We start from the raw sequence: 18622 nt of genomic DNA, 5'->3' as shown, positions 1-18622 counted from the left end.
GATTTTGTGGATTCCTGCAGATTCCGGAATGTGCCATCCCAAAAATGTGTGAATTCTAGCAAAGTTGGAGGTTTGCAGGGCATTGTGAGTACGAAAATGGTGCAGGTGCATGTGAAACACACCACCGTGGAACCACCCAGATGTTTAGTTTTCAGATGTGTCTAGGTCTTGTGGATTTTTCTACATGGCAGAGTCCCAAAGTCCATAAAGTGCAGCCCTCACCAATCCAAGTGGGACGATTTTGAGAGTTAGCCAAGCTCTCATGGCCCAAATGTAAAACCAAAACCCAAAATAATCAAATGCCTTCTTGCTTGCTGTGAGATAAGATGTTTTAGAGTGCGGGGAGAACTGAAAGACTGTTACCCCTTCAGTTGGGGTGGGGGCATAACCAGGCCCATACTGGTTGGTAGCCACCACTCCAATATAATTTTTTTAATTCCCTAGCAACTAGTAGACTTTCTGTCCCCCCGGGGTGTGGATCAGAGGTAATTGCCCCATCTGCCCAATGGTGGACAGAACAACGTTTGTACCATTTATTTGGGGTGGGGGTATGGCCATACCCCCATCCTGTTATTTTGTAAAAAAAAAAAAAAACTTCCCTGGTCTCTGGTGGGCTTTCTGCCCCTCCTTGTGGGCAGATGGTCCTTCCAAAAACAGGCCCATGACCAACAGTAATGTGCCCCCATGGGAAGCGACCCTTACCCAAGAGGCTGCCCCCCTAAAGAAAACACACACATACACACACACCAATCCCTGGTGCCTAAGTGGTTTCTCCCCCATGGGGGCAGATCGGCCTAATAGAAATTCACCAATCTGCCCCAAAGGGGAGCAGAAATGGCCCAAAATAAATTTGCCCCCACAGGGGTGTGACCCCCTCTCTAAAAAACAAAACAAATAAAAAAGAAAAAAAATTATACCTGGAGTCTAGAGGTTTGTGTCCCCCACGGGGCAGATCGGCCTAATAACAATAGGTCGATCTGCCCCCGGTGGGGAAGAAATGGCCTAAAATAAATTTGCCCCCATGGGGAGCGACCCTTGCTGAGGCTTCGCTCCCCTTGCGTGAAATTGGCGCAAAAAACAGATCCCCGTGCCTAGTGGTTTCTGCCCCCCTTGGAGGCAGATTGGCCTAAAACAAATCGGGAGATCTGACGCCCAGGGGAGCGACCCTTGCCTAAGGGGTCGGTTCCCACCTCTAAAAAGCTAAACAAAAACAAAAAAATTATCCCTGGCTACCAGACGTTTCGCCCCCCCCCCAAGGGGCAGACCGGCCTAATAACAATAGGCCGATCTGCCCCCGGGGGGGGAGAAATGGCCTAAAATAAATTCCCCCCGCCCCGGGGAGCGATCCTTGACTAAGGGGTCGCTCCCCTTGCGTGAAATTGGTGCAAACAAAAGATCCCCGGTGCCTAGTGGTTTCTGCCCCCCTTGGGGGGGCAGATCGGCCTAATAACAATAGGCCGATCTGCCCCCGGGGGGGCAGAAATGGCCTAAAATAAATTTGCCTCCCCGGGGAGCGACCCTTGCCTAAGGGGTGGCACCCTTCCGTGAATTCGCCATAAAAAAAACTCCCTGGTGTCTAGCGGTTTCTGCACCCCTTGGGGGCAGATTGGCCTCACAAAAATTGGCCGATCTGCCCCCAAGGGGGGCAGAAATTACCTAAATATAATTTGCCTCCTAGGGAGCGACCCTTGCCTAAGGGGTCACTCCCCAACTCTAAAAAAACAAAAAACACAAAAAAATAAAGTTCCCTGGCCCCTAATGGTTTCTGCCCCCTCTGGGGGTCTAGTCAGGTTAGAGTCAAAAAAATGACTCTAACCTGACTAGTGACATTTTTGTTGATGCAGAACCCCCATGGACAGGACTCCTGATTTATGTCCCCTGGCATGGCCATTGGGCACAGTGCCATGGAAGGCGCCCAAGTTAGGCCCCCCTGTGCTTACGTGGACTTACCTGGGATGGGATGGGTGGGGGTGTCTCTGGGTGCAGGGAAGGGCACCTGCCAGCTGTTTCCATGGTCTCTGACCATGGAAAATGGCCCACAGGTCCCCTAACACCTGGCCTGACCCAGGTGTTAAATAATGGTGCTAAGGAGGCTTAGCGCCATTATATAAGGCCCTCCTCCTCCTGTGCGTGATTTTTGCACAGGAGGATAAATAAGGTACTAGGGCCTTTGAGACATGTTTTGCCCGGGAAGGCCTACCTTGCATCTCATTGACTCAAGGTAGTTTTCCGCAGGCAAAAATGACTTTAACTCCAATATTTTGGCGCTAGACATGTCTAGCGTGAAAATATAAATATGAAGTTAAGTTCGCGCCGGATTTGTGCAAAACAAATGACGCAAATCCAGCGCAAACAGAGTATAAATATGCCCCTTAATATCATATGATAGCCTTACACATATTTTGATATGAGAACTGCAAGATTATGGTCGTCATTCTGACCCTGGCGGTTGAAAACCGCCAGGGCAGAGTGCCGCGGAAGCACCGCCAACAGGCTGGCAGTGCTTCCGGGGGCATTCTGACCGCGGCGGTAAAGCCGCGGTCAGAAAAGGGAAGCCGGCGGTTTCCCGCCGGCTTCCCGCTGCCCCAGGGAATCCTCCACGGCGGCGCTGCAAGCAGCGCTGCCATGGGGATTCCGACCCCCTTCCCGCCAGCCTGGTTCTGGCGGTTCTCACCGCCAGAACCTGGCTGGCGGGAACGGGTGTCGTGGGGCCCCTGGGGGCCCCTGCAGTGCCCTTCCAATTTGGGCACCCTGTAGATACGGACATTCTTTTGCCTGCTGTAATCTTCAATATCCATTTCTTTCCTATGAATGGTCTCTATCCCAGAGTCCCAATCTAGCCTGTTCACCATTTTTTGTTCCAGAGTATCAATGTCAATGTCAGTGTGAACACATCAGAGTGCTGAGACTTTAATAATGTAGTGGTTTTCAATGGCCTGTGTACTAACGACTCTAGAGTGAGCTTAAGGTATTTAAGTCAGAAGAGGAAAACTCCATTGCAGCAGGATGGGTAGTAGTTGTAGATTTATGGATGTGGCCGATAGCCTCAGAGAATGACACTGGGCAGGTGGCGTTTGTCTTACACATCAGATAAGAAAAGAGGTAAAGGCAGTGGATGAGGTCCACCCAGTAGGCCAGTAGATGTCACCAGGAGTAGGTGAGGATAGAGTCCAAAAAGATTGAGGGGCTCCTAAACTGAGGTTGTAGCCTAAGGAGCAGCCCAGAGTCAAATGTGGGGATGGGGAGTGGGATGAAGGCTTTTGCCTGCAGGTCGTATCCAGATGGGCCCATAGCAAGGCCTGGATGGTGGGTGAGTCAAGGGCCCACAGTCAGGTGCATCTGATTTTTAGACAGAGGCAGAAGTAGGCCCATCAGTGGGCCGAATCATAAAAGTAGAGGAGTGTGTCCTCATCTAGTATGTACATATGACTTCAAGATGTTGTCCGTGGAGATATGTGTTGGAGGCCTCATGATGAGTCCAGACCAAAATGCCAGCCACATTATCGATAGAGAGAGGCTGTGCAAGTAAGAGCAAGCAGGTGAGCTGAGGAACGGCACCCAGGGTGGGTGTGCTGACCATATGGAACAAGAAGTAGTTCTGTCCTGTTGCTGAATTCTGGCTGGTGTCAGGAGCACTAGAGATTCTGTTGTGCAGGTAGCTTACCGCGGTGAGAGGGATAGCCCCAGGCTGCAGCCGCAACTCTGTGGGGAGAGTGGAGAGAAAGCATCCTTCCAGTGTGCTGTCTGGATTCCGTAGAGTGCATCAGGCATTGGGTGGACTCTGTCGCTGAGGGTCAGTGTGTCTGAGAGGCCATCCACCCCAGTGCTGAAATACAGGCAAAGGACTCTGTAACATGGTCATTGGACTCAGGGAGGATTGAGAAGAATGTCGCTGCCAAGAAAGCTTCCTTTCTAGGGGTCAGCATTGTGAAAAATGTACTGTGCAGGGCAGGCCATTCTGGAGCTCTCTGAGTGGTGGCCACTTGTATTGGGGCCAGGCTCTGTCCCAAAAGTACCATTATTACTTGAAGAGGACTCACATCCACTAAACCTCAGGTTTTACTTTCTCACATTGATGAACAGCAGTGGAATCCAGGACTTATGCTTATCAGTAAAACTCAGTTACTAAGATAAAAAATTAAACATATCTACCATCACTTAAAGCAAAAAAAATTGTGGTTTTTACTTGGCATTAATTATTTGATTGGGTCATTTTTGATTCATCTAGAGTTTTCTGATTCCAATTTTTATACCTTTTAAAAGTCTAAAGAGAACATGGAGTTTAACATGACTATCATGCCCACTCTCAAAATAGCAGAGCTAAGAGTTTTGTGCAGAGAAAGGGAATTAAAACTGAGCCACAATGCTAAGAGAAAGAAGAGATTTTGAAAAGGCCCTCAGGGGCTCGGAAAAAGCTCATCTTAGGTAGGATCACCCTTAATGGAAGAGGTAACTTCAGAAAAACAGGAAGTAGAAAAAGATGGGGACAATAGGTCCCAAAATGTACTTCCATTTGTGTCCACCAGGGCTAGCAGTGATGATGGTTCTTCCAGCACATGTCCCTTTGAGCTGACCGTCTACCAGCAAGGGGATCGTGAATGGCATTTAGGGAGAGAGCTACAAATCAAGCTAGAAGCCATAGCCCTGGAGGCTGGAAGAAGATAAACTGTCCTTAAAGGAGATAAAGGCCTGACTGAGTCTGAGGCCCAAAGTAAATAGTAGCAGGAAAAATGACATATCGTTGGGAAGGGAGGGGTCACATAACACTTGTCTGCCCAAGGGCATTGTGCCTTGCTTTCTGGTAAGAGACAACATTAAATTAATCAACCAAGGATTTGTAAAGCGCAGCTAACCACCCATAGAGTCTCAAGGCGCTGAAAATTGTAATTGATAAATGGTTTGCCTCTTTTGAAAGGACTTGTATAATGTGCAAGGTGGGCCCACAATAGTAGAGTTCCTTAATGTTGTAACAGGTTCCTCCAATGTGGGAAGGATTTGCTACTGACTCTGGTAGAGGGGGTAGCTGAATCCTAGCAGCACATGAAGGACATCCTACTAGAGATGTTTGTGGTTGTACCTGGCCACTACATTCAAAAGTTCAGAGACACCCACAAAGATGTACATAATATCTGGGTAGACGTGGTACACATATCAGTAAAGGCCCTAGAAAGCTGTAAAAAACATAATCAAGTTACGACTAGGCCTGGGTGCTTTTATATGACTTTTAAATTTCATTGTGGTGGGTGACCTGAAGTTTCAGTAGGGGCCTAGTTATTTTTTTGCATTTCATTTTTCACCTTGTGTAAAGGAACATTTTGCACAGTTCAGTACTTTTTCTCCATTTATGTTACATTTTCAATATTCATCTATTCGACAATGTGGCCTAGTCTTCCAGTGGGCCAGCCAGCCAGTAGGTCCAGTACTAATCATCAGAGCATAAAAGAAATGTTTCTGTGGTATACGTTTTTTAAATCATCATTTAGGGTAGGGATGGCATTGGATTAAATTAAACATGTTGGCTATTGTTTGTATTTCATTTTTTTCTGCAATATGTGGAGTAACATTTGATGCCATAGGAGGATGTGTGTTATTGTAAAATTGTATTGCTCAGTTAATTTTCATGTTTTGCATTGCTGATTTAATGGTAGTGTCTTTTATTTAGTGTTACCATGTTTTCTTTGTTGGCCACTGTGAGTGTGTTTGCTATCAGCCACCATTTGTCTTTGCTCCCCATGCCACGTACCCATTTTGTGTAGTGTGTGTCAATAGGCCTGAATATTTGCTTTTGTTTTCCATAGCTCCTTGTTCGTTGCTGTTGTTTGACCATGTGGCTTGTAGACATTTTGTACAGCTAGCCAGAGTATTTTTTGCCACATGTTTGTATGTTTTATTTGTTTTCTATGACTCCCTTCTTGTTGCTGTTGTTTGACCATGTGGCTGGTGGGCATTTTGGGTACCTAGCCAGTGCGCTTTTGCCATAGGCTTGCACGTGTCTTTGTTCTCCATGCCTCCTTGACGCTGTTGTTGTTTGACCACGTGATGGTGGCCATTTTGTGCATCCAGCCAGTGTGCTTTACCATAGGCTTGCATGTGTTATTTGCTATCCATGCTTCCTCGCTTACTGTTGTTATTTCACCATGTGGCTGGCAGCCGTTTTGTGCATCCAATCAGCGTGCCTTTGCCATACGCTTGCTTGTGTTCTTTGTTCTCCATCCCTTCTTGCTCGCTGTTGTTATTTGACCATGTGGCTGGTGGGCATTTTGTGCAGCCAGGCAGTGCACTTCTGCTATTGACTTGCATGTGTTCTTTGTTCTCCATGCCTCCTTACTCACTGTTGTTGTTTGAAAACATGGCTGGCAGCTATTTTGCGCATCCAGTCTGTGTGCTTTTGCCAGGGGCTTGCATGGATGTGATATCATCAGGTTAATAATATGCTTGGGCATCATTTTAGTATATGTATATTTTTAATACAATGATCAATAGTGCATTATATTACATGTATTTTTTGCATTATTCATCTGCACCTCCTTGCCTCACAATAGGTTTCTCATACACCCATACAAACATCAGAAATTCATTATCTTTTTTTATTTTAATTTATTTATTTTAAGTTTTATATTACCTTTTTTGCATTATTTTTAATTATTTTTTAATGTTGTTTTTATGTTATTTTGTATTTTATTTTTGTATTTTATTTTAATTTTTTTTTTTTTTTTATCCTTCTTTTTTTAAATTTTGTCTTTATCCATTCCGAATAGGCGCACATCTACACAACAATGTTCATTTTTTAGGTATAATTCAATTTCCTCCTGGACAACCTGCCTGCCACAGAGCAGATGCACTGCAGACATATCAGCATCATTCATTTTGCTGTGTAATAATTGTTTCATTTTCCTCTGGACTACCTTGCCTGCCATAGGTGCTCACTAAACTTCTTTTTTTTAAAGGATTAGTCCCTTTACCCATGCACCTCCCTGACTGCCACAGGTGTCTCCTTTAGAATAGATGCACATAAAGTAGAGAGCTGCACCTGCATGTTGTGTTTTCCTGACTGTAAATGAAATAATATGGTATGGCGGTGTGGTTTGACTTTAAAATGGTTGGATAAATTGTTGTTAGTTGTTACCTAAGTAACCAACCACACTGAATTATATTGTCTTCATCTATACTAATTCAAATTGCAACAATAGCATGCTTCACTAAGTGGTTTTCTTGCTTGTGTGCTTTTAGATGCACACGAGAAGACAAGGCATCACCCACAGTACTGCCAAACAGAAGGCCTGTACAAAAAACCCATGACGTCAGTCCTCCAATCTCTTATCTCTAAGAAGCACCTTAAAAACATTGCTGAACATGGTTGCGGTGATGGTGAGGAGAGCCAGGAAACATCACCTACAAGTTCAATCATAGTATGAGGTCATCAGGAAGAAGAGGGTGATGTCCTCACTCAAAGCAGCCCTGTCCTCAGCAGTGCACTAGAATCACCCCCATCAGCAACCTCAAATTGGCACAAGACTCAGAGTCAAATGGAGACCTCACAGAATATAGTGGCAGCATCAAGATGCAAATTTAGTCTACCACTACCTACTTCTTGAAAGTCACCTGGGTCAGTGGCCCCAGAAAAGAAAAACATCCAGGCTACTATTACTAATATGTTTAGGTAGGAGGGGCCCTACTACTGCAACCACCCAATGGCACATTTGTACAATGGGAAGCTGGGAAAGATGTTAGTTCTGGACCTCCTCACTTTTTCCTTTGTGAAAAGAGTGGGATTCTAAGAATAGAAGGTTCCAAGTCGGACCTATTTCGCCAGAGTTGCTGTTTCAGCACTCCATCACAATGTGCTAAAATTGATTGGACCTAGTCAAATGCCTGACACAGATTCTACTTCCCCTTGATGTTTTCACACAGGAAGTTACCAAGGAGGACAGTATGATGGGCCAAGCTATCCTATTGTTGCATCTACTCTAGGACCAACTAAAGAAGTTATCTGAAAGGTTCACAATTTGAGGTGTGAACGAAAACCCAGAAGTGCATGCCTTGGTTGAGAGCTTAATTCTTTACTTGGCTTGTTATGCAAGTTTGCATAATGACATCATGTTGTCCAAAGAGTACATCTGTACCACACTACTTGTTACATGATGCAAAACAATTCTGTCCACCGTCATACCTTTTTCTGACGGGAATGATTCAACATACGAGAGGTGGACTGTTGAGCAAGCCGGCGACCTTGAAGAAGAATGGCTGGAAATTAGAGTCCCACTTCACTGTTCTGGGGCGCACCTTCAACTTCCAGAGAGGGCAGTCTTGTCTCACAGGAGCCAACACCAGCAACAAGAAGACTGGCAACAACAGCAACATAAGAATCAGAGCCAACCTCTGCATTGGTTTGGTTTCAAGTGGCAGGTCTTAATTCCAGTGCAGAGGCGAGTGCAAAAGAGGCCATGCAAGTGACAGCACCAACGACCATTCAGAGAATGTTCCAGGAGTATCTGGATGACCCAAGAGAGGTCTATCTGGATCCATTGGTTTATTGGTATGGGAAGATGTGCCAAGGGCCAGAGCTCGTCAGGCTGACTATAAAGTATCTGGCTTGTCGTATAGTCAGTGTGTCTGCTGAGTGTGCATTCAGTGTAGCTGGTGCATTTGTCACAGTGAAAATGACCAGTCTCTCGCTTCAAAACATGGAGGGATTGACCATGATCAAAATGAACCAACATTTCATTTCAGACAATTATACTGTTCCTGAAACAGCTCAGGAGGAGGATGTTTCGTTAGAATCAAGTGTGTTAGCTGTCCAACTTCTGGGCGAACCACCTTGGTCTGAGGACAAACTCTACTTCCCTGACTGAGTATGCTACCACATAATTTCTTATTATTTATCATTGAAGATCTTTCTTTGCCCAAAATAATAAAGATGTAGTTAGAAGAACATTATGTTTATGTCTAATTTACTCTACCGCACTATTTTTAATCACATGTGTGGACAGATTGGATTTGGACCAGTGTGCAGTAAGGAAGCCTCTGCATTCTCTTCAGGACATTGGAGACAATGCCTGCCTTCCTCGTATGCCATTGCCTATCCTTCTTTGCATCACCTAGCAGGGCTGCTGCAGAAGATCATTGATTTTCAGGACTGCCAGTGCCAATTGCAAATTCCAATGTATTGCTTATATCAAAGAGGAGCTAAAATTGTGTACCTACCACCGTGCTTGGATTGGAAGAGGTACGAATTAACTATTGCACCAATGAGTGATGATATATATTTAGTGATTGTGAGTGTTAATTGATGATCAGTGAGGAAGGGTGTCCATTTGTAAACTTGATGTCAATACTTTGCAAGGTTTGGGGTCTGATGGGTGATCATTTTTCCTAAAGATGATTGATCTTTCAAGCTAAGTGTAATTTACTTGCAGTATCCACTCCTTTTTTCTGTTTTTTTCAGAGACCAGATGAGTCACTTTAGTTAACAAACACAATTCTACACAAAATACTCCAATTCTGTTCCTCTATTTGTTCTTGAACTGCAGTGCACCACAGGTCTATCTCTCCCGAGTTGGGAGTGGTATGGAGGTACTCAGAGTGAGGAGGAGGATGAAACGTCAGGGTGAGACTACCTAAACAGCTAGAAGAAGGAAGTCATCAACTACAAAGGAAAACTATGATGATGATGACTCTAAGGCCTAGTACTCACTCATCTCTATGAACTGAAGAGAGGTGCGTTGATTAGTGAAATACTACTGTATGTGTGTTTACTGCATTACTGGCTCAAACATAAAACTCCTCTTATGTTCTTGCTCTGCCTCTGAGTCTTCTTGGTACACTCCTGACTCCTCATGAAGATTACCTTCCTTCTGTCCTTCTCCTTGACTCTACAATACAATTTCTGTTTTTCATTTCTCAGGCCTTCTCTTCTCCTGCACCAATGAAAGTTGGTGAAAGCTCAACAGTCCTGTTTACCTACTGGACAGGATCAGCCAGGCACCCAAGATTGATACACATTTTGACAAAAATGCAGAAGCAACACCCACTTTGGCAATACAATATATTTTTTCTTTCAACAATCATAATTTTAGAACTGGGTGGGTTAACCATGCTTGATAATAGTGTGCTTCCCAGCGCCCTGATGAGTATTGTTGCTGTACTGTGTAGTGTTTGTCTTTGTAACACCATTCCCCAAATCCTTTTTCCCATCTATTCATTGAACCTCCAACTCTCTTCCACCTGGCTGTGTGACTTACTGAGGTTTTACTTAATTTTACACCATGAATTGATCACACACTTCCTAGGACGGATGTGGTGAAAGTGTCATCAGATCACTGCAGGATCTTCTATTACCAGAACAATAGCCCACAGTGGCCCCATTTAATCATCCAAGCATCATTTGTCAACATCATCATTCAGGCCTTGTTTTGTAAAAATGCTTAACCTTGGCCACTCCACTCCATTTCATAAGTTTCAATTTCATTAAATACTAATGTCCCACTGCCCAGAAGAAGTTGATATTGCTAGTTTTTGTTATCATATCAGGTCTTCTTTTTTATGTGTCATTGTTGTAATCTGGCCTCAGTCTTTCTAAAGTTATTATATAAACAATATGACCCACTAACTGTGTTTTCTTTCCATCTAGTTGACTGTGATGGATAACCCTTTGATTAATCCTATAGTTGGAGTTCACCCAGGTGGAAGTGGGACCTCACTTGTGAGTCCTCCCTCGTAGCCCACTAGCCTGCATCTACTACCATGTGATGAGGCAGACTGTTTACAAAGAAGAGCACTGCTGCCCTCCCTACCTCATCATAAAACCAATACTGCCTACTTTGTCCTGCAGGAGGAACAGCGTGAGCCCTTTAAAGAAGAAGGCAAAGAGGCTGGCGGGACGGGGTCTCATTGGGACCTCTATGCCCATAATTCCAGTGTTCAAGAAGAAGGGAAGAGAGACTGGCCAGAAGACTACGTATCAGGAGGAGAGAGGAAGATGCCAAAGGAGGAAGCGGGTTGAACAGAGAAACTGCTGCCCGACTTTACCTACAGGAGAAACACGGAAGAAGCATCCGAGCGTTGAGCGACAGCAGTGATCCAGACGGTCCCAAGCGGTTCAGAACAGGTAGGGCGAACCCTTCCACTAGAGTGGAGACAGCCCAGGGAGAGACCTGCTGAGACAACCAAGAGCCTGGTCACGTTCCTGGAGTAATGTGGCTTTTCCAGGTATTCGGCATGGTGACTCCCGAAGTTGTTGCCTAGAAAAGAGGAAAGAAGAAGTAGACACCAATCCTACTCTACCTGTCTATTGTATAAAATTGTAAATAAAATCACTGGAACTGCTTCAAACTGTCGGTCCCTTATTTCAGGAGGACATACATCCATCCATACCATCACCATAAGATGGCACCTTGGGAAACCCATGCAGTAAGAAGACTGAGAGGCCCTCGCTTCATCTATTCAAGGAAGAGAACTATGGAGTGAAGTGAAATAGTTTAGTTGGTAATTAACTTCTACTGAAGATGCTTTTGTTGTGTGTTTAGGTTTTGTAGGCAAGATAGGTAAGGAAAATCACTTCCTAGTGGTAAATATAGTTACAGAGGGTAGTAGAACAAGGATACAACTAACTGACCAACACTTTTTTAAGCAGATTTAAAAAACAGGCTATGGTAAAAGACAACAGAGCAAACTAAAACACCAAAATAAAAATTTGAGGCATAGATAAAGTAAAATAAATGACTCTCCCTTCATTCTATACAATTATAAACCCCATCCTTTCCACCCACAACAAGCCCACCCTCTCCCCAAACAAATCACCTCATCCCCAACCAAAGACCAAACAAAGTCCAAATAAAAAATCCAAAGCAAAAGAACCCAGTCCCAACTCCCTTTCCCACCATCCTCATACCACTTTTCAGCTAAGCTGAAATGTCATTGAAACTGCTGATATGGTATATGTTAGAAATGGGGTCTTTGGTTGGCAGTCAGGTTACCCTCTGTCCAAGCAAGGACCCTCACTCAAGTCAGGGTAAGTCACACACAATCCAAATTATCCTGTGCCCACCCTCTGGTAGCTTGGCACTGAGCAGTCAGGCTTAACTTAGAAGGCAATGTGTAAAGTATTTGTGCAATAAATCATGCAATAACACAGCAGAACACCACAAAAATACACCAAACAGTATTAAAAAAAATATAAAAATATTTATCTGATAAGATGTAGGTCAAAACGATAAGTATATGTTGCAAACATCACTGTAAAAGTCATATAAAGTGTCTTTAGTCTCTTAAAAGCAATAAATGTCTCTTGCAAGCACAAAGTACCTGGTTTGCATTCAAAATCTCCTCAAAGAACCACAGAGGAGGAGATACATGGAAAAAAGGGAGGTGTGTGTTGAGTTCTCGGGCCGCACACAGCAATGCGTCGATTAGTTTTAACGCAGGGAAGGCTTTGCGCCAATTTCCGGCGCTCGGTCTTGGATCCTCTTCGGGTTCCAGGGTTTTCGGACACCCCGGGGACGATGCATGGATTTCTGGCACTGACAGGATAAAGTCACAGGGGCTGCTTCAATCCGGTTGGCGTTGCACGGAAATTTCTACCGCCAGGCAGGCGCTGCATTGATTCCTCTCTGGAAGTTGGGCTGCGTCGTTCTGGCTCGGCTGTGCGTCGATCCAGTGGGCCGTGTGTCAAATTTCCGGTCACTATGCTGGCACTGCATCGATCTTCTCATTGCGAAGTAGGGCTGTGTTGTTCCGGTTCGGCATGCAGTGAATTTTTCACCGTGATGCAGGCTGTGCGTCGTTTCTGGCAGGCTGTGCGTCGATTTTCAACACTGAAGAAAGCTGCATATTAGTACAGACAGGAGGAAGTCATCATCAGAAACATGAAATATAAAGAAAAAAACAGGACAATGCAGGGATAACAAACAGTTAGGAAAGCTTAGATAGAATGAAGATGAGTAGAAAAATGAAAGTAGTTAGGCACAGTAAAAAAAATATAAAATATTCTAAATGGGAAGAGGTGAAAGTTTTTGAAATAATAATAATATAACATGAGGACTTACTGGGGTCAGCAGATCCACCAGCTGCCACACTAGTGGTGGCACCCCGGTCTCCCCAACCCATCTCAGAACTAACTATCTTCTTCCCCTTGGGTGCTGAGGTAAGAAATAAAGAAGATAAAACAACATAGTTTAGTGTTATAGTTAATTAACCAAAATTATTTTGACAGGCAAAGGCAAACACAGTAACATTGTTCTTTTCTAAATCAGCTCACCTGTGGTACTGGTATGGAGTTGACCTATTAATTTCCAAAACCTAAGCCCTATTCCAATTTTTCTAAACCTAAACCACATTCGTAACTACTAATGCATTACAATGAAGAATCTTTGCTTCTCAACCACCTATGATGGGCCAACCCAAGCTCCCTTTTCAGTGCATAGATGCATACTACACATCACTGGGAAATTGCGATTTGGACACCATAAGCTACATAAAAAAAGATACAGAGAAGATACTGCTAACTCATGGGCATGTGCATGTGTGTATGGCCAGCCTTAGATGGCCTAACTCCCTGATATTACTTGCTACTGTCACTGACAGGACAGAGGAGTCTCAGTCTGCATGTCTTCTTAAATAATCAGCCCAAACGAGTGCCGACAAGTACAATTAGGTAGCGCTGATCACCCGGCTAGCTCAAACTGGACCACATAATATTCATCACAACATGAACTTAACTTACCTCTGAGAGTCAGAACTGCTATTTAAAAAAAAATAGCAATGTGAAACACAGACAACAAATAAATATTTACTCACTGAGCCCTGACACATTGATGCCTAGCAGATCAAGCAGGTCCTGCTCGCAATCCAGTATGTCCCCCCAACCGTGCGTCAACTGCTGCTGGCTGCGCCAGAACCCAGTGTGCTAACGCACACACTGGTACACCCTCCCCCACAGCAGTTGACGCTCCCAGAGGGCAAAACTGCTCCTAGGCCTGCTGAAAGCATGGAGGGTAAGTGGCACTGAAAAAAAACGCAAGTGCTGCCACCTCTGCCTTGGTGAAAATGGGTTGAGGCTACACCCCTCATAGTACGGACGACTGCAATGTATGCGGCTAGCAGCCGCACCAGTGCCACCACTTCCTCTGGTGCCTTGCTCCACCGTGTTGCTGGATGGAAAAGATGGGGAAGAAATAGGAAGGAAGAAAGGAAGAAAAAATAAAGAAGCAAAGGGAAAAGCAAAGAAAGTAACAAAAGTCATGAAAAACACACAAACACCAGTAGAATAAAGGAAAATGAGGAGTGGATGATTTAGATAAATGTGGGGTTGAAAAGATTAAGGGTTGTTTAGGTTAGGCCCAGCACCATGCACAGAAAAACAGAAGAAAACAAAATGGCTGTTCACATGCGAACCAGTTGGTGCTGTTTGTGCACTGTTTTCAGTGCAAGATCATTCATCGCGCTCCTAAATATCAAAAACTTAGCGGGAACATGCGCGTCAAGCATTTCCCCCCCCCTGGTGGAATTCCACTGAGGTTCACAGACGCTTTGGCCCACTTCACGGATTTCCATGTAGCAGAACTCGTGAGCTCAGCCAAGGCCTATTTACGACTTTTGATGGGCTGTATTCTTTAGTTGTCAAGGAGCACACTTTAAGTAGCTGTTCTTCAGAGTTGTTACACCAGCATCTAGTGGGTTCGAAGTTGTCTAACCGAAGAGAGCTGGGTAAGACAGCTGATCAATGGGTTGCACTCATGTATCCAAGAGATCTGGTGATTCTAAGAAAGGGTGGTAGGCCCCCAGAAGACAGCAACAACCCTTAAAAAAGATACCACCATAGGGCCCCAAAAACCTGAAGAGGCAAAAGAACCCCATCCCACCCCTGGCAAGCAGCAAAGTGGAAACCCAAGAGGAAATAAAACACTTTGAGAAGGGTAAGTGCTACAGCTACTGACAAGGTACAGAAGTGAGGATACCTCCTGCATAAGACCGTAGGCTAACACTTATGGGCACTCCAAAGAAGTGCTAGTATAGCTTTCGGGAAGGATTACCTAGAAGAGGCCTTAATAGCCTTTAGTTGGGAAGTGTCCCCAGGACCCAGAAGGTAAGCTAGTGATCCCTAAGGTGGGTAAGAACCACTTCCACAGGATCACTGTGAATGGGATCACTTCTCTGAGAGAAACAGGTGTCAGAGCATGGTGGTGGACAAGCTGGTTTCCCCAGAGCAATATCTGTCAGGAGAAGTTTGTTGTGTGAAGAATGCCCATGGTGAGAGTCTGTTCGCCCCATGGCTTTGGTGTCCCTAGGATGGGAAGGGGTCTTTGCTCAGAGCAGGGTGATGGGAAATCTTGGCCTACCCCTGTACTGCATCCTTGGCAGTGAACATCCACAGACAAAGATGGAGGCAGGTAGGGTGGACACCCAGGACACCCCCGGGAGCCAAATGTTGTTGGAGAAGCGGCCACTAAGCACAGAGTACAGAGACCATGGATAAGAAGAAAAGGTAGGAGGAGAAGTTCACTGATCGTGATAGGTCCAGAGAGCCAGTGGTTACCTATTCAGGCAAGAGGGAACCCATAAGCCTGGCACTGATGAGCCCAGTACTGACCAGGGAGGGCCACCAAAGTTTTTGAGTCCAAATTCACGGGACTTCTCCGGGACCAATTCTGAGCAGCAACACAACAACACCTTTCTGGGCTCTAACATCAGACTTCCCCTGTTCAGAGATGGTTGCATGTGATTTCAAAGCAAAATTACTTCATAGAATACTTTTACTGAGAAAACATTTTATCTAAACTGTATAATGGAAATTTAACATTTACCTTTTTCTAGAAACAATTCATAGAATTTATTTGGAAAGAAATTGGATTTTGAATACTTAATTTTGTAAGTGTAAGTGCAATGTTGCAGGTCTTAGAAACAGTTGTGTTGGTGACATTTATTTCAGTGCTTTACTCCAGGGGACATTATTTCATATTTATATCTTTTACATTGTCAACCAATTACTCTGGATGCTTTTAATTCACTGACCCATTACCACCCTTAAAAACTTCCATCGTTGACCCCTCACAACCTGTAAACACCACCAATCCCTACCCTCTAAAATCCCTCACCACACCTAGGCTACACTTATCTACCAACAAATTCACCATCCCTGAACCTTACAATTTCTCACTAACTCTAACTCCACCCATTCCTGAACCCTAAAAACCCATTTCTATGCCTAAAACCCATCCACCCCACACTCTTTAAAACACCTCAGCACACCCAATTTTCAACCATTCCTGAACCCTAACAAACCCTCACTGCCCATAAACACCAGCCATCCATGACCCATAAAACGCCTCAGTACCCTAAATTACTCATTCCTGAACTCTAAAAAGCATTTTCTCCACCTAAACTCTACCCATTACTGAATCTTTAAAACCTCTAACCACCCTAAACTTCATCCCTTCCTGACCCTAAAAACTCTTCACCACCCAGACACTACCTATAATTGAACCCTAAAACCCCTCACCAACCCTAAACTCTGCCCATCCATGAATCTTAAACTCCTAAACTCCTCAACTACCAGCAATCCCTGGAACCTAAAAGCACCTGACACACCTAAGCTCCACTCACCCCTGAACCCTAAAACCCCTCACCACCCCGACACTCCATGACATTTCTGAACCCTAAAAACCTCTTTCTATGCCTGAGCACCAACTATTCCTGACCTCTAAAAATCCCTCATCACCATAAACATTACCCAACCCTGAATCCAAAAAACCCACAGCAGTCCTAAACTCCACCCAAGTGTAATGTAATTTTAGATTTTTCCTTAAAATTATCTTTTCTTTAAAACAAATTGTCTTTCCTAAAATTGGTTTCCCAGGATTTGGTTTCCTCCGGTTTGGTTTCTCAGTTTTTGTTCACACACATCCCTCGGAGATGCCTGACTTTGACATAGAGAGCCTCAAACTTCCCGCTGGAACAGAGGCTTCAACCTCTGCTATCTAAAAGTCCTACAGATCCGGGTGGCACCCTGACCCCCTAAAGATGTCGTTGATGAGAACTTTATCCAGAAAAATGATTAAGTCAAAAGGTAAACTTGTCACCAGGGCAAACCTGATCCCTGTATCAGACCCATACTCCATTGCAGTTGGCCTTAACCTTTGACTTTGATCCAGTCTAGCGTGACCAAATAACCGCAATTGGACCTTTGCAATTCTTAGTGCAAAATTATCTAAAAGTTCTAAAAACATATCTCCTGTTCCCTACATCAGCAATTTGTTGTTTTGGTGTCTATTTGTTCATTACAATTCACTCTATTTAAACAAATTGTGACCCAACTGCGAGACTAATAGACCTTGGTCCCCTGTGCTGCTTTCAGCAGCTCAAAGTCTCTGTGACCTTGTCTACGCTGATGAAACGTTTGAGAGACTCATGCTCCCACTTTTATAGTCCATTTCCAGACACAGAAATTATTTAATTTCTGGTCCTTTAAGATTTGTGTTGTGGGTGTCAACTTTTCTGTAGTAACCTGTTCTCTTTCCTGTCCTTTGTCAAAGGGTCAGTCTGCCACAGCAGGAGCGTCTGAAATTTTGAATGACCCACAACACAGGCCAAGGGAGTAACTGGGGCTCAATCCTGGCTGTAAGACTGCCCTAAAATATGCCTCCCAAATGTTAAAATACAAAGCCTTTCCTGTCCAGTATGATTCCCTGGGCCTGCAATGACCACCTTATTAGACCCACTATCTTGCCTGATATTGAGCCTAGGCCACACCAACCACAAATGTTTTCTAAGATCAAAGAGACATTTGATATGCACAGACGATGTTCTTCTCCCCTTCCTCTGGTGTGTGTTTCCACTTTTGCCCTCAGAAATGCCAGTAATCCACATGTACTGTCTGGGGTTGCAGTCCTCACCTCTATTTAACTTTTCCAGACTCTGGGATTTCAAAATGGAACCCACAGACCTCAATGTTATGTACCAAGTGTTAACGCGTCCTTCTATGTAAATTTATACACATAGGGACTCGTTTTAGGCCGATGAATCTTTTGACCCAGTGGTGAGACACCGTAAGACGAGATAACTGATCAATATATCAATCAATATATCAATAATATTGTCAACATATATCACCACAATATATTTCACTTTAGACATTAGTAAACCTTCGGCGCAACCATGACTTTCAGTCATGAATAACCACACCTTACTGAAGTTTTGTGAATTGTATTCCCTATTGATTACAATCTAATAGCAACTGTATTAATCTCAAACCAAGAAGCAAAAGAGCATAGTCACAATATGGTAATAATGCAAAGATCACAGACATAAGATAGTAATATGAAGATGAACAAATCTAGACGCCTAAAACCTCATATATGTTTAGTTCAGCATAGCACCACGTCAGTCATGTTAGTCACGTCAGTCAAGATGAAATGCCTCATCTAACCACAATTAGCATCAGCATGTTGGACTTCATGCAAAACAATTTAGAACATCAATTTGGAAAACATCTAACTAAGGTCTCTAATCAAAAATACACAGCAGTTGGTACCTAGAGAGAAAAGGCAAATAATTGAATTTCAATAGCAACAACATAATTTACCCTCCTCGGAATAGGTCAGCATACAGGATCAGTCTTCGTCTTCAG

This window comes from Pleurodeles waltl, chromosome 12, assembly GCF_031143425.1.
Source record: "Pleurodeles waltl isolate 20211129_DDA chromosome 12, aPleWal1.hap1.20221129, whole genome shotgun sequence".
Classification (NCBI taxonomy): domain Eukaryota; kingdom Metazoa; phylum Chordata; class Amphibia; order Caudata; family Salamandridae; genus Pleurodeles; species Pleurodeles waltl.
Note: the sequence above shows the minus strand (reverse complement) of the source record.